General features: G+C 33.4%; 1 non-coding gene across 1 annotated transcript; it reads left to right on the top strand.

Moving 5' to 3' along the window:
• Positions 1–336: 336 nt before the first annotated feature.
• Positions 337–443, top strand: LOC128034320 (small nucleolar RNA R71). The gene has a single exon (XR_008190449.1). It is a non-coding gene; the product is annotated as a small nucleolar RNA R71 (small nucleolar RNA).
• Positions 444–21,231: the final 20,788 nt, after the last annotated feature.

Genomic DNA, 21,231 nt, shown 5'->3' with positions numbered 1-21,231 from the left:
GAAAATGGTTTTCCTAAAATAACACTATCAATAATAAAATGAATCCTAAGTATAAACGACCTAACAAATGAATGCTTTTAAGCTAATTCAAAGTACAACTACAATTTTCTCTAAAATGAGTTTATTTAAGGTTTTCAAAAGTAACGTAAGTTAGCTTAGCCATTTCGGTGGCTAATGTAGCCTTCAATCTAGCCATAACATCTAGGCCGGGTTTGGGAGGTTACAGCCTCATTATAAGATTTAGACAAAATTACACCATTTGCAAAAGCATCAACCATCAATCTTGTGTGTGAGCTGAGACCGTTGTAAAACATCTCCAACTGGATGCAATGAGGAATCCCATAATGTGGAAACTTAAAAAGAAATTCTTTGAATCTTTTCCACGCCTCATATAAAGACTCGTCATCCAATTACTGGAAAGTGGTTATCTCATTTCTCAACTTTGCATTCTTGCCCGGTGGAAAATACTTTACCAAAAACTTTTTTACTAATTCTTGCCATGTAGAAATGGAACTTGGTGGAAAAGAATTTAGCATGCTCATGCTCGATCCCACAATGAGTATGGAAATAACTTCAACCTTAACGCATCTTCAATCACACTAGGTATCTTAAATGAATCCCTTACCTCCATGAATAATCGAAGGTGAAGATGTGGATCTTTCGTTTGGAGCATTTGAAACATCACTGATTTCAAGTCAAATTGGGGTGCCTCAATATCCGACCTCTTAATTCCCATATATAACTCATTGAAGAGTATCACAGCGTATTGTCTAATGGAACGATCCCTATCATTAGCAACAAGGATTGGATTGCGCACATGATTGACTCCATTACCTTGTCCATAATTTTGATTTCCAAGGTCTATCTCGGTTTGTCTTTGAGCAAATCTCTCGCGTATTCTCTATTTAAATGTCCGCTCAATTTCAAGGTCGACAGGTAATAGATTGATGATTCGATCTATGCTCATAAGCACCTGATAAATAAATCACAAATAAATAATAAAGAATAAATTAGTAATGTTATAAATTAAATAAAAACCAAACTACAAAATTAATTTCATAAAAAATAATTAAGGCAACAGTCCCCAGAAATGGTTCCGAAACCTTGTAACGGGATTTTTGTGCAAGTGTACATAGTTGTTCAAGTAATAAGTAAGTAAAATGAGTTATCCTCTCCATAGGGACTGTGTATAATCAATTATCTGCAAAATTATAAGTTAACAATTTGGTGATAAAAACACAATAATTTGAGTGATGATGGTTAAACTAGATTTATTTAACTAAATATAAGATTGATCCCTAAAGCAATTTTAAGCTAAGTATGAAAAATTATCTAAATCTATGAATGGATTTTAGCAATGAAACATAATTTCAACAATCAATAACATGTATAGGCTAGGATAATTACATTAATCAAATCAAATCATTTTGATCATGCTTAATAGTGTTCAAAAACATTCCATGACAACTCAATCTTTCATGAGTTTGGAAACCAAATTTAGTCCTTTCAGAATCTTTTACTAAGTGAAATATGCATTTTATTGATCATATTAAACTAAGGGTTTCTTAGTATTTATGTGAGGTAACAGGGACATATTAAGTTTGAAATAATTTAATTACATAAACCTAAAAACTATTCAAGATAATAGAGCTAATTAAGGTTATTATGAATCTTCAATTTAGTCGGGTTTAATGATCTAAATTATGCATGCACTTTTCAATTATTGTGTCTACTAGCCGTCGTCTGGTTAGGATCGCTCAGTTAAGCTGAATGCATCCATCATGTATGAATGAATTACATCTTAATTTTAATTGAAAATATGATCAACTGAGGCACAAAAACTTTAAACATGATTCAAACAAATATTATTGAATTCACGCAATCATCCTAGGCAAACAGAATTAATCTATCATTGTTGATTAAAAAACTCACAAAACACGTCACAAACATCATTAAATTAAACAAATAGTAAGGAAAAAGTAAACTCTATTTCAATTCAATAGCCTTTTGGATTTGGATTACTCTATTTCAATTCAATAGCCTTTCGGATTTCGATTGAAAGTGTTCCATCAATCCACCCATTGCTCTTTCGCTAATGGTTCCTCAAGGTGGTTGGCCAAGAGGTGATCTTTTCAAGGCTTTTTTTGGCTAAAATAGAAGTGAAAATGGAATGACTATGCATGGGGAGAAGAGAGCAAGAGAGGGAATGAGAGAATGAATGATGTTTGTGAAAAATAAAGGATGAGGGATATTAGGGATGCTTGATGATTGAAGGGATGATTTGAAAGGTGAGAGTAGTATGGTATTTATAGGTCAAGTTGAAGGTGGATTTTATTAAAAATATGGATTGGAATCCCTCCATCTTCTCCATTGCTTGGTCGGCCACAATATGTGGAAAGGGAGGTGATTTGGTTGCTCATTTTGAGCACAAAAATCATGCTATAATTAGGCATAGAGTGGACAATTTCAAAGACAATCTTCCACGGCTCTTTTCTGATTAAATTACAACTGTAGAGGCCTCTAATAAAATATCACAAAGCTGATTTTTGTGAAGCCATATGCTTGCACCGAAATTGGGCTTGACTCCCCCTTATTGGATGGTTTCATAATCCAATAAATAACCAGACATGTCCACTTTGTAACAACACTTTAAGTGGGTAAAATTAACATCCTTATGACCCAATTTTGCATGGTTTTGTCGTCCAAGTAAGGTGGATTTATTCATGTCCATGCAACATTATGATAATTTCATCTTCCATGGACCCACGGCATAATAAATATTAGCATATTAATAATTAACATGAAAATAATATAATTTATGCACAAAAATCATGTAATAAAGCATAACTTCACATACTTTATAAATTCATGTCCAATAGTAACATTTAAACAAAATCCAGTTAATTTATTAACAACTACTCAAGATTAATATAATTATTAAGTCAACAGGTGGTAAAAATTGCTAAAAAATCCTATACAATTTCGAGTTTATAGTAATCTTGTCGTGCACCTATTCATTAGTCTTGGATTAACTGGTGAGGTTAGAAGATAAGATGGACCTAATTCATCTAAATCGGTAAAATTGAGATCGAAAGATAAAATAGAGTCACTTAGTAATTTATGCAATTTATGTCCCGAGTCCAAAATTTGGTGAACCACATCGAAGTCAACCAACCCCCATTAGTTATTTGCTAGATAGTCCCTTAAGTTTCCATTTCTTATAATTTAGTCCTTAGGGTAGAATATTTCATTTTCTTGCAAAAATTCATATTTTATGGGTTGCAGTACTACAAAATCGTATTAGTAGCCACTTAGACTCTATTGTGTATGCTAGTTATTGCTCAATCGCTTCTTCCTTTGGGTTCAATCCTTGGAATACTTTGGTGTTTCATTGTAATACTATAAATATTACAACTGACCTGTACACTTGCAAGTAAAACCGGGCTTTAAAAATTATTATATAAATTCACTATTTTAATGTGCATGCGCGCAGCCAGCCAATAGGTTATCACTTCTAAGGTTTCACATGCATATTTGGGGTCACAACATACATGGTTTGCATGAAATGGCACTTCGTAATCCAACTGACTTGCATGTAGGATTAAAAAATACTTGAAAATATTCAAAAGAATGAAATATGGAGTGCATTAAAGGAAAAATAAGGAAACATCAAAGTTTATTTATACCGAGAAGAAGAAATTAGCAACAAGAGTTTATTCTTAAGGATTTATAGAATAAATAAAGTTAAACTTAAGAAAAAAATTTCAATAATAGTAGGAACTACAATAAAACTAAGCCCACACAATTAACTCTATCGCCTTATTCTCAGGTTCGCAGATATTATTCGGGGATTAGCTTCTCCCAGGTCATCCATCTCGCCACTACCACCCGCAATCTACTTTCTTGTGAAGTAAGAGTAGAGTGGGTGAGTTTAATGAGAATTCATTGAATATTTAGAAAACTTTAGAGTATGCCTAAAATATGGAGTTTAAAATAGAAGGGAACTTAGACTAAAAATCATTTTGCATGCTGGGTTTGCTATGAAGGTGGGAGACCCAATTTGTAGAACCTGCTTGTTAGAAAACACTTAAGTTTGTAAAACTAATTCAGATGTGCTTGCTGAAAACCATCCTTAAAAACTTAGCTTGATCTTGTTTAGAAATCAGAAAACTTAAACACGAACTTGTCGTGTCCTCGATTATAGTTGTTCTCATACAGATCATGTATAACATAGAACATGCTCTTATACTTGTCTTATAAGAATATTTGAAGAATCATGAAACATGTTCTTTAACATTCATCGTAATTTGTCATACTTATTTGTTGGATATACAGATCTCTTTAAAACGCCTCAGAATGACTCAATGAGTCCTTAACATGTCCCAAAAGTGTAGCGTAAAGCTGAACACTCTCTTGTACGCCTGCATGTCCCGATGAATAGAGCATAGCTTGACATTCCCTTATCTTTCCACATGTCCTAGGGCCTTAACGCCAGAATCACAGAACTTATAGGTGAGTACTCACAATCCTTTGGCATACCAATATATCCAACATAAGGCTCACATAAGGATCTCACACAAAATACTTATAAAGCTCACATAGGGAGCTTGCTTGACAACACTTGTGCACGTATATCTCACATAAAAGCTTGTAAAACTAAGTTTATAGAAATTGTGCTTTAAAAACATATCTTAAAACATAAGCTCGCTTAGGAGCTCAAATAAAACCTACCTTTTAAAACATAACATGGAAACAAAGTCTTGAAACTTGAAAACAATGTTTTATAGAAAAGCTTACTCTTGGAACTTAGTTTTGGAAAGCCAAAGTTCTTGGAAAATATAGTAGTTCGCACACAATAACAACCCATGAGCACTCTTTTAAAACCATAATTTTTTGAAGACATATTGGTTTACACATACGTGTGGTGATTCCATAACACTCACCGAAAAGCTGAGAATTTTAAACGAGTTTTGTTTTTCTTTTATCCTTACTAGTAGATGGTTTGGCTGGTTCGCAACATACATACATGAATATGTAATGCGTAGGTTTGTGCAAGTGTACAAAGTCGTTATCAAGTAATAAGTAAGTATCGAGTTATCGTGTCCACAAGGATTGTATTTGTGCTAAGTCACTTAATTTGTAAAATTATATTAACAATTTGGCAATATAGTTGAGAAGTGGTGATTAAAATATATTAAATTAAATGCAATGATCCCTAATGCAAATTATACCAAGTACGCAAACTATATGAATGAAATAGATTTTAGTAAAATTAAACACAATTTGCAACAATTATAACATAAATAAACTAGGAAAATTGCTTTAATTAAACTCAATTTATTATCAACATGCTTAATAACATTCGGAAAAACATTCCATGGCAACTCGATCTTTCATGAGTTTGGAAACCACATTACGTTCTTTCAGAATCCTTTACTTAGTAAATACGCATTTTACTGATCTTTATTAACTAAGGGTTTCTTAGCATTCGTGTGAGGTAATAGGGACGTGTCAGGTTTGAAACAATTTAATCACACAAATCTAAAAACTATGCAGAAACTATCCAAACCAATTGGCGAACACAACTTGAAATGAATTTGGCGCACCCTCGTAGTGTATCTTTTGGCGTATACCACTTCACGGTAACTCTGATGAACTCTTTGCTGATATTCTTTTGGGGAACCCCCAATTCACAAAACATTAGCGAACCCTCATTTACGGGGCAAAAACTTCCAGACCCTATCTCGGGATGTTATAGTTTCTGCCTTTTCAGCCTTGGTTGTCATGACTGCTAGAATCTGAACCTCTGATGTTGCCACTAGGGTGTGAATTTCATCCCTTAGGCCCCACTCAAACTTCCCGCACAAGGATTCCCTAGTTTGGAACATGTCTCCCACATAAAGACTAAGTCTAACAAATTCTCGTTCGTATTCCATTATTGACATTCTTCCCTTTCTGATATATTGAAGCTCTTTCTTCAGTTCCTCGACATAAATCTGGTTAACATAATTTTCTCTAAATTTCATTAAAAAGAATTCCCAATCTATTGCTCTACATGAGGTCACACTTATTAGTGTTTCCCACCATTGATACGCGTCCCATTCCAACAAAGAAACAACGCATGAGAGGCTATCTGTCAATGTGTATTTCAGCTCCACAATCACCCTACATACATGAGATAGCCATTGTTCGATTGTCGCGAGGTCAACTTTATCCCCTAGAAACTCTTTAGCACCTCATTTAACTATCTCTCTCACAGGATCTCTTTTATAATGAGTTGCAGATAGAACTTGAGGTACAAGAGGTACTGGTTGTACCACTTCAAGCTGATATTGTTGTGGTGGTTGAGGTACTTGGGTTGTTCCCATGAACTGGTCAAACCATTAACCCATCATTGTGATGAAAACATTCAAAATTTATTTCCTCTACTGCCTGAATCAACTGCAGGACCCTGTCCTTATGCCAAAGGTACCTGACTCTCAATTTCCTCACCCGTCACTTCTTTTGAGCTTCCAGACATTATTCTTAGCTACAACATAGCTTAAGTTAATCAAAACTATAGGGATTCAGCCACAGATATATCATGCATGATGGGGCGTGACTTAGCCTTCCTTTTCTTCGAGAATCGGCTCAACCTAGGATCTGATATCAACTCTTGTAACAACCCTTAGCCCGTCAGGAAACCTAGACTATAACACCCAGCCAGACCAATTGCCCAATGGACTAGGGTGTTACTGGTGGATTCAAACTTAACATTTTAAAAATACAACTAGTTTGAATATCCCTTTTAGTTAAAAATATTATTTTTCTTTCATTTTGTAATACATATATTTAGAGAAATATCTAGGAATTATAAAAGACAGCTTATTATCCATCCACTTCTCATTTATGGCGAATATATATAAATGATAAAAATTGGTAATAAACAAAACACCAAAGTTAGGAGTATACTTTCATAGTACATGGAAAGTTCTTTTTAGAAATGGAATAGCACAAATGACAAAGTTAATTACATAAGTTGAATGAAAAATGTATTTATACGCCATCCATCAAATAGCCATGCATTATACAAAAATAAACAAGTGGCTCACCAGCAGCGCAACTCTGGTGTAGTTCCCCTTCAATTGATCCTTCTTTTACTATCAAAATTCCTGAGAATGAAAAGTAATGGGCTAAGTTCAATTGAACTTCGTGAGTTCCAAAACTAGACACAATTAATTTACAAGAAGTCCAACAATCAATAAGCACTGATACCTGTAAATAAAGAAAAATAGACTTTTCGTGAGACTCTATCATACAAACATAATATGTCAATTTGTTGTCATACAAACATAATAAGTCAATTTTTCATCCATAGATCTTTGGTGGCCACACATCACCAGTTAAACATGACACACACACACACACACACACACACACTACCCAAGCGGACTCATTCCACCAACTTATACATATCTCTCACAAACATACATGTTCACCAACGACCTATGCTTCAAAAATCAGAACTACATATCAGCCATGTTCATTTTCATACTTATATCATTGATAAGTTGAACACGTGTTTTCTCGATAGGTCAGGCCATGATCTGTTAGTCCAGTTTGCAATATAGTTGCCCTACCGAAGGCATCACAAAAAGATCTCTTTTCAAGTTTTTCACATATCCCAAATTGTCTAGTATTGGGCTCGTGCAACAAAAAGAGTGTTTTTACCTTGATAATAGCCATACTCACACATACAACACTAGATTATTACATACACATTTAGTCACAACATATTGATTCATTTATAGTAAAGATAACTTACCGTACATAACCCACATATCATAGAAGTTTAATAACTCAAAAGAAGTAAGAAGGAACTCACTAGCAAGCTCCAAAACAAAATCTACTCTACCGGTCCTTTGCCTCGATTGCTCGGACCTTCAAAAGCTTCTTGAGCTAAATAAGAAACAATTAGAATCATCGACCATTTATCTAATTTAATCATGTTGGATCATCGGTACGCTTCGTGGAAAAACAAAAAAAATATTTTGATGATAACCAACCAAAGATCCATGTACGACGAATGAATCGGGTCGAAAAGAAGTTAAAGATATACCTTTAGGGATCTGATTTTCTTTGAGGTGTCGATTCCAAGCCACAACTAATCATCTTGGCCTTTACGTAGTCAACCTAGTCAAACACGAACAACAAAACCCTATGAACCTTTTAGAGAAAATTCAAAACTGGCTGCTAGACCTTTTGAATTTTTCCTTACTTTTTTACTTTAGGGATATTTTTCCTTTTATTAATCATGTATAATAAAATTGAATAATTACTTTATTCTTCCAGAGAAAATCATGGAAGGTATTAAAATTTTATGTTCTTTCCAAAAAAATATTAACTTCCATAAATCTTAACTACAGACAGAAGTTGTGAGTCACATCCGCTAGGTGATACTGTTTTCCAAGTAATACTATCCACTAGGTGACACTGTTCACCAGACGATACTGTCTGCCATGTGATATAGTCCGCCAGGTGATACTATCTGCTAGATGACATTATTTGCCAGGCGATACAGTCTGCTAGAGGTGTATGAAAGAGGGTATATGCCCATCGTATTTTGTATGTAGTTTGTTGGCTTTAACTATAGGTTGTGACCCTATAGGTTCTTGTAACTTTGTTAGTAGTACTAGAACATTTCTAATGTTACAAGAATTGAGTGGCATCTAGTAATGCATATTGGTACCTAAATTACAAGAAGTTGTGAGATTCAACATAACCTTTATGTGATAAACTTTTTATGTATTATATCTTTTTATCCTTTATATCTAGATTGGACACAAGTCTTGGAATAGTCATACTTGTATAGTCTAATCTTATATTTCTTGATATTCTGAGTAGAATACAATAAACAAATAAGTGTGATATCTCATATCAACTTATTTGAGTATGGTCATGCATTTCTAGTCTCACTCTATCAAGTGGCCCAAGTGTAACAACTCGTTTTTCAGTGGTGTCTAAAACAGTGGTTTCAGGACAACAAATTCGATGAGTAAGTCTATATTATTATTTACTATTTATGATTTAATTACAATATTATATTAAATTCTGGCTTAATATTTTTTTATAAACTGAACGATAAATAAGTATAAGTGGTTCAGTTCAAAAGTTAAGTGGTTTTTGAAAATGAGGTATTGGGACCACGTTTCCATAATTTAATGTAATAATTATTTTTATTAAATATTTACAGAGTCGTATTATAGGCAAGTTGAAGTTTGGTCCGGTAATTTTGGGGATTGATTGCTTAATTAAGGTAAAAGGATTAAATTGTAAAATAGGTAAAAGTTAATCTCTATAAGTTTAAAATAGTAAAAGGACCAAAATGGTGATTAAACCATGGTTGAAGAGCCAAAGCAGTGGTGGATATGATTAATCCACTAACTTTTGGGCTATTTGCTTATTAATTCCTAACTAGTTTAGGGTTAAATTGAAATTAAGGTTGTTTAGTTAAAAATTTAAAATAATTGAAGGACCAATTGTGCAATTAAACCTTTCTTAGATGGTACTTATACCATATACTTATATTATGGACACTTATGGACATGATTTATTAATTTTATAAGTTATATTAAACAGTTAAATTTCTAAATAATTAAAACGTAAGTTAAAAATTAAAGGATTAAAGAATACTATCATTAATTTCCTTTCTTCTTGTTGTTGAAAACCAAATACACCATGGGAGGACCTTGCTAGTTTTGGCCAAGCTAGGGTTTCTTCTTTAGTAGATCAAGAAATAAATCGATCATGCTTGAATGGAAAAAAGGCTAAAGTAACAGATTTATTATTGTCTTGACTTCGACATCATTTTTGATCAGGTAAGTTCGATCAGTTTAATTTAATATATTTTGTACAGTATTTTCAAGTAAGAAGTTAATCATGAATAGTTTATTATTTACATTTGATGATAATTTGATGATAATTGAGTTAATGATTTATATGTAATACTAGTTAAAGATGATATCCCTTGAGCCGGATGAACGTAGGATAGAGTACGATTGGCATGCTAATAGGTTATACTGTGCACGCAATACGGGTTTGATATGTGATGAGATAATGATTCATGATATTTCATGTTCACTGAATATACTCAAGTCTAGCATTTTTTGCGGACTATCGTGTTATATTTACACTGTTTTTGATGTGTTACCAAGGGCGGATGTAAAGCCTTCAGGCTTGGCACTTCATCTCGAGGTATGTTCGAGAGGGATGTTAGCCTTTGAGCTAGGCACTTAGTGTAACCCCTCAAACCAGGCCTAGACGTTATGGCCTGATCTAAACGATTACATGGGACATAAAAATAGAGAAAACTTGAGTTGAAGTACGTTGGTTTAGTCTTTGAAAAACACATGCTAGTATTTCTCTTAAATACGATACATTTAATAAAATTTTGAAAACAACCTTGCTTAATATTTTTAAAACAATGTGATCATCGTTAAATTCAAATTCGATATATAGAGTTTACGATGCCATGCCACAGTTTAATAATCTATCCCAAAATAAAATCCTAGTAAGAAGTCATAAAGTCCATAAAATTCCAAAGCATATGAAAAATCCACAATTGTACAAGAAACATTTCTGAGAGCATCGTTGACAACCGAATTTGAGTCCTATCCACAAGGATTATCTGAAACACATAAGTGATGTGGGTGAGCTTTAAAATGCCCAATGTGAAATCAACACAAAAATATTCACATACATATCAAGGTATTTCAAGTATGACATATCAAACATCATAATATTCATAAGTTATAACACTGATACTCATGCATGTCATATCGAAGATTTTTGAAAACAATGCACATTTTATAAAAGTTCCTACCCATCTCTGTTACACACCTTATATCGAGTTGTTAGAGTATGCCCAAAAACCAATCTTGAGCTGATTGTAATCACATATTCATTCTACCTTGTTTATTAATAAAAGGCATTGCCATTGTTGTTTCAGTTTCACTTTCTGTGTGTGTAAAATAAACTAATTTATAATAATGTCCCGTGAATAATATGATTATTCCTAAAAGGTCCTTAGACAAGTATTATTGTGAGCTTGGAAAACAATAATGCATTAAGACTAATATGTAGTTGATCTATGAAAAAGTGTTGTCATTGACATAGGGATGTCAAAATCAATACATGAGTATATGTTAAAGAACGACATATTAGACTGGCCTGCTACGAGTATGTTTCTTGGATTATTATATAATAGTCACAACATTACTCATACTGATAACTATGTATACGATCCTTAGACTTGAGATCATCATTGTCCTAACATAGTGAGTCATATATTTTGCTACATTCAAACGTCTACTGTAACAGGTTGTACTATAGAGACTAGAAATGCTTGGTCATGCTCAAACAAGTTAATATTAGATATTATATTTATTTGTTTATTGTAGTCTATGTCGGGTATCAAGAAACATGAGATTGGACTTTGCAAGTGTGACTATTCCATGACTTGTATCCAATCGAGATATAAAGGACAAAAGGATATAATACATAAAAATTTATCACAGAAAGGTTATGTCGAACCATGACTTCTTGTAACTTGGGTTGTGGTGATGCATTGCTAGATGACACTCATTGCTTGTAACATTAGAAGTGTTCTAATATTACTACCAATGTTACAATAGCCTACAGGGTTACACCCTATGGTTTAAACGAAAAGAATATAAACACAATTGGTATTAAATTTAACTATCACGAGAATTATATTAATTATTGAATTAATTTAATTTGACACTTAAATAATAAACACAGTATATGTACAAATTCATTGTACAAGAATAGTGAACATAATTAAAATAAATGGGTGTATTTGATTCATATAAAATATTAATTATGTATTATTTACTAAAATTATGAAATAAAGCACAGTAGCAATAGTTATCAGACAGAGATTTTATTTGGTTGAGTGTATCTTCCTAATGTACATCTATGTTATTTGTGAAAGAGAAAGACGAATCAATGAGATTATGCTTTGATTTCAGATAATTGAATAAATTAAGGATTAAGAACAAAAAAATCCATTACCTCATATAGACGATTTTTTTTCTCGAAGATAAATTCAAATTTGGTTATTTTCAGTTGTTAGTTAAAGATTGTGAGGTGATAGAAACTGCTTTTCAAATTCAATATGACCATTATGAGTTCTTGTAATGTTGTTTAGACTAATTTATGCCCTGTTAACTTATGAATTTGATGAATTGAGTTTTTCAACCTGACCTGGATATATATATAGTAACAATTGTGTTCATTGGTGATATCCTGATCTATTTTAAATAGAATTCGTATATGCTCATGTTAGAGTATGCCCGAAGGCCAATCAAGAGCTGATTGTAATCACATACTCATTCTACCTTGTTTATTAATAAAAGGCATTGCCATTGTTATTTCAATTTCACTTTCTGTGCGTTTAAAATAAGCTGATTTATAATAATGTCCCGTGAGTAATATGATTATTTTTAAAAGGTCCTTAGTCAAGTATTATTATGGGCTTGGACAACAATAGTGCATTAAGACTAATATTTAGTTGATTGATGAAAAAGTGTTGCCATTGACATAGGGATGTCAAAATCATTACATGAATATATGTTAGAGAATGACATATTAGACTGACTCGCTATGAGTATGTTGCTTTGATTATAATAGTCACAACATTACTTATAGTGATAACTATGTAAACGATCCTTAGACTTGAGATCATCATTGTAGTATAAAGACTTATTTTAGGTATGCCACAATGTACGTAATGGGAGCAATATCTTAGGCTATTTGATGGAGAAAGACTAGAAATGGATGGCCATGCTCAAATAAGTTAATATGAAATATTACACTTATTTGTTTATTGTATTTTATTTCGGGTATTAAGAAACACGAGATTGGACTTTGCAAGTATGACTATTCCATGACTTGTGTCCAATCGAGATATAAAGGACAAAAGAATATAATACATGAAAAATTATCACATAAAGGTTATGTCGAACCACGACTTCTTGTATCTTGGGTAGCGATGATGAATTGCTAGATTTGACTCATTGCTTGTAACATTAAAAGTGTTCTAGTATTACTACTAATGTTACAAGAGCCTACAGGGTCACACCCTATGGTTGAAACGAACAGAATCTAAACGCAGCTGGTATTAAATTTAACTGTCACGAGAATTATATTAATTATTGAATTAATTTAATTTGAAAGTGAAATAATAAACCTAGTATATGTACAAATTCGTTGTACAAGAATAGAGAACATAATAAAAACCCTAAGATGAGAGACTGTTACCAACATTAACCACGAAATAGAAAAGAAACCTATGTCTAGCAGCCACATTTTTTTTTGAAAAAAGATTCTCTGAAACGTTCAAAGTGAGTTTTTGTTCGTTCGTTCGCAACTGGGTGGACAACGTAGATGCCGAGATGATTCTGTTGCGACTTTAGATCGACAGCGTGCGAAGAGGATTAAACCAACTTCCTTCATATTTTTCATATTTCAAAAGGTATATTTTTCAAACCTTTACTTCTTGATTCATTCCTTGTGCATAGATTCCTAGTTTGGATCACCGAAATATTTTTCCGCTACTGCACGGGGTGTCCCAGTGGCCCAACAGTGGTATCAAAGCCACTTGTACGATACGGATTTGGAATTAAATTCAATGGTTGATGCAATTGTATCATATGCATGTTGTTCAGTTCAATTTGTTCAATCCGTTATATGTATATTTGATGCATGTAATCTGTTAAAAAAATGTGATTGATTAATACACTATTTATTAAGGGTTAACGAATATGCTTAGGAGCAGTGGAGTTTTAATTAAAGTTAACAATTAACTTACTGGTATTTTCGAAAGGGAACAATGGTTGTTCTAGTAAGAAAGGTCATAAAAAAAACAATCTTATTCGGAATTTTACTTGTACAACAAGGTCCGTATCGCGGGGGCTGCGCCCTTGCACCCCCGTTCCAGATCTGTGGCCACTACAATCGAAGGCCTTCACAACACACACAAATCCCCAAATTTACCACTTTTCTAATTTTAACAATCAACTAAATTATAAAACATAACATATTTTTATTTTACAAGTATGTTGTATGTTATGGTTGATTTGCATGATGTTTGGGGTTGCATGGTTATAATCCAATAACCCATTTATTTTATTATTTACAAAGGTTGGAATTTTATAAATATAGCCTACGTGTCGTGCCTTTTTATACTTTCTATTGTATTTCTTTTCTCATCTTACTCCCTCGTATGTAAAATGAGTTCCTATAAGTCGTAAAATTGTTCGAGCTGCTGCGAACTAAAAAAGTTGAAGGTAGAGCTGCCTAATGCGGAGGAGAAGCTTGAGAAGCGTCTAGAACCCTTAGGATTCCTTTTGATTGTCTTATTGGCTTGGGGGGAACCACATTAGTTTTATGGGGTATAACCATTTCATTTTATTTACTACTTTATATTTTTATGTATGTTATTAAAATTGATAAGATCAATTAAAATATTAATAAGCCAAATTGACTATTAATGGTGAGATAATTATTATTTAAAACCCTCAATAAAATATTAATTTAAGATAGCTTCCAATATTTACCCTTGTTAAAGCCTCAATCGATACAATGTAGGGTATGCTAAAGCGAAGGACTTGTATTTATCTTGGTCAAAAGTGAAGAATAAGTAAATGATATTCGTCGGTTATAATATTGGTTAATAACTTAACTAGGTTACTCTAATAGGATTAGAAACCTAGAGGCAAGAGATTTGGATAATCATGAGATGGTTGGAACAAAAGTTGTCCACCAAATAGTAAGGAGTTACATATGAAGTACCGCATCACCTCAGGCAAGAACGTTAATTGAATGTCATTGAACTACCTGTTCTTAATGGACCAACAACTAATGCTTCTAGAGCTGAAAATGATACTTATAAGAAGCACAATGATGACATGGTAGACATAGGATGTCTAATGCTTGCTACTATGACTCCTGAGCTTCAAAAGTAATATGAGGATATGGTTTCTTATGATATGATCTAGCACCTCAAGAAATTATATGACGGGCAAGTACGTCAAGAGAGGTACGAGACCTCTAAGGATCTATTTTGATGTGAAATGGTGAATGGAACTCTTATGAGAACTCACGTTCTCAAAATGATAGGCTATATAGAAAGCCTTGAAAAACTTGGATTCCTTCTATGTGAGGAATTGGCCATTGATGTTATTCTGCAATCGTTGGCAGATAGTTTTAGCCAATTTGTCCTTAATTTTAATATGAATGAGATTAATAAGACTTTTTCGCAGTTACTCAGCATGTTGCGAACTGTTGAAAGTAACATGAAACAGGCTAAACCTAAGCCCATTTTGATGGTTCACAAGAACAAGGGAAAAGGAAAGCCTAAGGCTAAGGCAAAGCCTAAGGACAACGGCAAGGCCAAACATAAAGAAGGAAAGGCTATATTGAAACCTAAAGGAGGAGTTGCTAAGGAAGGAAAATGTTTTCATTATGGTGAGACCGGTCATTGGAAGAGGAACTGCCCTATTTATCTTGAACAGGTCAAGAAGGCAAAGGAAAGTGGAGCATCCACTTCAAGTATTTACGTCATTTATATTAATTTATCAACTCCTACTTATTGGGTGTTAGATACCGGTTGTGGTTCTCATATTTGTACCTCTGTACAGATACTGCAAAGGAGTAGAAATTTAGCTAAAAGAGATACGGACCTGCAAGATAGAAATGGAGCAAGAGTTGTTGCATTAGCTATAAGAACACATATTTTATCCTTGCTTAGTGGACTTGATTTATGTCTGGAGGATTGTTATTTTGTGCCCAGTATGACTAAAAACATTATTTCAATTTCTTGTTTAGATAGAATTGGTTTTGGGATAATTATTAAGAATAATTATTGTTCATTTTATCTCGATAATATTTTCTATGGTTCAACATATATAGTTAATGGCCTCTACATTTTAGATCAAGATATGCCTATTTATAACGTAAACACTATAAGATCAAAAATAAATGACTCTAATCAAACTTATATTTGGCATTCTCATTTGGGTCATATAAGTGAAAAGCGCATATCAAAGCTCCACAAAGGTGGATTTTTATATTATTTTGTTTTTGAACAATTTGATATATGTGAGTCTTGCTTGTTGGGTAAAATGACTAAAGCTCATTTTAATGGTAAAAGTGAGCAAGCTAGTGATTTATTGGGCTTAATACATAGTGATGTGCGTGGGCCAATGAATACACAAGACAAAGGGGGCTTTCAACACTTCATTACTTTCACTAATATCTTCAGTAGATATGGGTATATTTATCTTATGTGCCATAAATCTAAAGCCCTTGAAAAGTTCAAGGAATTTAAGAATGAAGTACAAAACCAACTAGGCAGAAGTATTAAAGTAGTTCAATCAGATTGAGGAAGAGAATACTTAAGCTTAGAATTCGATGAGCTTTTGAAGGAATGTAGGATTGTCTTACAACTTACACCTCTCAGTATTCCACAATGGAATGGAGTTTCTGAAAGGAGAAATCGAACATTGTTAGACATGGTTCGATCAATGATGAGTCATGTTGATCTTCCTACTTCTTTTTGAGGATATGCATTTGAAACAGCTGCCTTCACCCTAAATTGTGTTCTATCTAAATCGGTTCAAAAGACACCATATGAGATATGGACTAGGAAGCATCCTAGTATGACTTTTATGAAGATTTGGGGTTGTGAAACTTATGTTAAATGTCAAACGTCTACAAAGCTCAAACCTAAATATGAAAAATGTACCTTTGTGGGATATCCTAAGGAAACTAAAGGATATTATTTCTTCAATCCTATTGAGAACAAAGTGTTTGTTGCTCGGACAGGAGTCTTCCTAGAAAGAGAATTTGTCTCTAGGAAAGGAAGTGGTAGAAAGATTGAACTCGTAAAAATTCGAGAACAACAATAGATCGCTGAACTAGAGGTTGAACAACAACAGGTTCAACAAGTTGTTGCGGAACAATCAATTGTTGTGAAAACACAACCACCATGAAGCTCTTTAAAAGAACATCATATACTTAAGAGATATGGATTTCTCATTCAAACACATGGTGATGCTCTACTTATGCATCAATATGAGCATAGGACTTATCAAGAAGTAGTGGTGAACCCAGACATTGAGAAATGGTTAGAGGCCATGAGGTCTGAGATGGATTCCATGTCAAAAAACTAAGTATGGATATTGGTTGACCCACCTAAAGGGGTTAAACCCATAAGGTGCAAGTGGGTTTTTAAAAGGAAAATCGATATGCACGGTAATGTACAAACATACAAAGGGTGATTGGTTGCTAAAGGTTTTCACCAAGTTCATGGTGTCGACTATGATGAAACCTTTTCCCTATTGCTATGTTTAAATCCATCTGCATTTTTCTCGTGATAGCTGCATTTCATGATTATGAAGTCTGGAAGATGGACATCAAAACAACTTTCCTTAATGGGAAACTAGAAAAGGATGTGTACATGACACAACCTGAAAGTTTTGTCAATCCGAAAGATGTTGAAAAAATATGCAAGCTACAAAGATCCATTTATGGATTGAAGCAAGCTTCTTGAAGTTAGAATCTTTATTTTAATGATGCAATCAAAGGGTTTGGTTTTATAAAAAACAAAGATGAACCTTGTGTTTATAAGAAAGCTAGTGGGAGCATTATTGTATCCTTGGTACTATATGTAGATGACATACTTACCATAGGAAATGAAATACCTACCCTACAGTCTGTTAAGACTTCATTAGGACGTTGTTTTTCTATGAAGGACTTGGGTGAGGCCATGTACATTTTAGGAGTCAAAATCTATAGAGATAGATCAATGCGACTTATAGGTCTAAGCCAAAGTACATACATAGATAAAGTATTAAAAAGGTTCAGTATGGAAGAATCTAAGAAATGATTCTTACCTGTGAGACATGGTATCTCACTTTTGAAAGAAATGTGTCTTTCAACTCCATAAGAGAGAGAGAGCATGGGTAAGATTCCATATGCTTCAACTATTGGGTCAATCATATATGCCATGCTATGTACTAATCCAGATGTATCGTATGCTTTAAGCATGACGAGTCGGTATCAAGTAGATCCCGGTAAATATCATTGGGTAACAGTTAAAAATATCCTTAAGTAATTGAGAAGGACTAAGGATATTTCCTTATATAGAGAGGTGAGGAAGAGCTAAGTGTAAAAGGTTACACTGATGCTAGCTTCCAAACCAAAAATGATGATTCACAATCGAAATAGGTTTTGTGTTTTGCCTTAATGGTGGCGTTGTGAGCTGGAAAAGTTCAAAGCAAGGTACAATTGTGAATTCTACAACAAAAGCTGAGTATATTGCAGCTAGTGAAGCTGGAAAAGAGGCTGTTTTGAGCAAGAAGTTCATATTTGAACTAGGGGTTGTACCTTTCAATTTCACTTTCTGTAAGTGTAAAATAAATTTATTTATAATAATGTCCAATGAATAATATCATTATTCTTAAAAGGTCCTTAGTAAAGTATTACTGTGGGCTTGGACAACAATAATGCATTACGAGTAATATGTAGTTGATTGATGACAAAGTGTTATCATTGATATAGGGATGTCAAAATCAATACATGAGTATATGTTAGAGAATGACATATTGGACTGACCCACTATGAGTAAGTTTCCTCAATTATTATATAATAGTCACAACATTACTCATAGTGATAACTATGTATACGATCCATAGACTTGAGATCATCATTGTCCCAACATAGTGAGTCGTACATTTTGATACAGTCAAACGTCTACTGTAACAGGTTGTACTATAAAGACTGATTTTAAGTATGCCATAATCTATGTAGTGGGATATGATTGATCAAGATAGGATTTGTCCTTCCTACATAATTGGAGCAATATCTTAGGTCACTTGATAAAGTGAGACTACAAATGTATGACCATGCTCAAATAAGTTAACATAAGATATTACACTTATTTTTTTATTGTAGTCTACTTCGAGTATCAAGAAACATATGATTGGACTTTGCAAGTGTGACTATTCCATGACTTGTGTCCAATCGAGATATAAAGGACAAAAGGATATAATACATGAAAATTTATCACAGAAAGGTTATGTCGAACAACGAATTCTTTTAACTTAGGTAGCGGTGATGCATTGTTAGATGCCACTCATTGCTTGTAACATTAGAAGTGTTCTAGTATTACTACCAATGTTACAAGAGCCTACAGGGTCACATCATAGGTTGAAATGAAAAGAATCTAAACACAATTGGTATTAAATTTAACTATCACGAGAATTATATTAATCATTGAATTAATTTAATTTGACAGTTAAATAATAAACACAGTATAGGTACAAATTCATTGTACAAGAATAGAGAACATAGTTAAAATAAATATATAAATTTTGTTCATATAAAATATGAATTATGTATAGCTTACCGAAATTATTAAAATAATTTCAGTCAAACATAAAATATATGGAAATTAATATCTTTTTGGAAAGGATATTACATTATGATGTTTTCCATATATTTTCTGGCACCAAAAACGGACATATACTTCACAATCACACCACTTTTTCTCTACTATAGACTTACTCAACTATACGCCGGTGATCATGTCGATACGATCTACGTCGGGAGGGATGTTACATATATTGAGCCCCGTATGAAATTAGTGAATGAATAGGATACAAATGACAGGTCATTAGGGATGTTACTATTTCAAGTGTTAGTCTTTGATGTTTTATTGATGGCTAAGGTCCTACATTTGTTGCGAATTCTTCACAGCTTGTGTGGGTTGCCTCGTGTAATGTTATCAACCCGACCCACAGCTCGTGTGAGTAGGCCCATTTTCACAGCTCATGTGATCACTATATCTGTAGCTCGTGTGAGCATTTTATCCCGTGTATCCAATGTTATTTCTCTATAGTTAAACTGGTGAAAACAAAGTTTATAAAATGGAAATGATGGTACAAATGAATAGCAAAGAATTGGTGTTATATGAGCCATGTATGTTAGCTTTGCATATGGTATAAAGGCATAAATCATGTTTTATGTTCAATTTTGAAGAAAACTAACCTTGTTGGGTTTGTGATGTGCTTAGCATATCAAAGAATGCCATGTTTTCTAATTATGTAATTATGTGTTCAATGCTTAAGTTATATTAACATCGGTAAGTTATGTTAAATTCTGTACGAACTTACTGAGTATTGTGTATGCTTATCTTTGCTATGTTTGTTTTCTTATAAGTCACTGAAAATTACGCGGTCAGTTAGAAATTAAGTAGAAGCTCACACTATCTATTAAATGACTCGTTATATTTTTGAACATATTGGGATAGGTTATAAGTGGCATGTAACTAGGTATTTTTCTTACAAATGTGTATTTATAAGTTTGTGACTTGAAATGTTATGTAACGTTAAGTTTTAAAGTGTGTGTCATGTTTTGATATGAATTGGCAATTATGTTTTGGTCATTTCGTGAACTTTGCTTGATGTCATATTGGTATTTGGCGGTGATCATGTGAAAATGTTTAAGTATGAATGATGATGAATGCTTGATTGTAAATGTTTGAAATGAGGTGCGAATCGTGGCATATTGGTTAGACACTTAGGACGATTGATATAAGTTGTGGTTATAGTATTTTTTTATGTTTTTGAACAGGTTGAATGATGGTTTATTGCTTGCTTGTCGCATAAGTGAATTTAGTGATATGTAGCTTGTTTGATAAGGTTCTTATAGGTTCACACGATCTAACATACAGCTGTGTGCTTTATACGGGCAAATGGCACGGCCGTGTGGACTGTTTGATTTAGGTGACAATTGGATCACACGTCATTAGTCTATTACACAGCTTGACGACATGGCCGTGAGACTCAGGATTACATAGCATTAGTTTGTTGCACGACTTGACAACACGACCATGTTACCTAGCTCAACTTGGCCTCAGCCTGTCACACGGCCTGGCCACACAGCCATGTGACCCCTAATTACTGAAATTTTCATACATTTTGTAAAGTTTACAATTAAGTCCATAGATGTTCTCGAGTTAGTCTAAAGGCTTTTGTGTGTCCATTTGAGACTCGGATTGAATACGAATGCTATGAAACATGATTGGATGAGGTGTTTACATGAAATCTTGTATGTTTAAGCATATATACGAATGTTATATGTTCTATTTTCTGTTGTAACATCTTC

This window comes from Gossypium raimondii, chromosome 10, assembly GCF_025698545.1.
Source record: "Gossypium raimondii isolate GPD5lz chromosome 10, ASM2569854v1, whole genome shotgun sequence".
Classification (NCBI taxonomy): domain Eukaryota; kingdom Viridiplantae; phylum Streptophyta; class Magnoliopsida; order Malvales; family Malvaceae; genus Gossypium; species Gossypium raimondii.
This window is presented reverse-complemented; position numbering and strand designations above follow the sequence as displayed.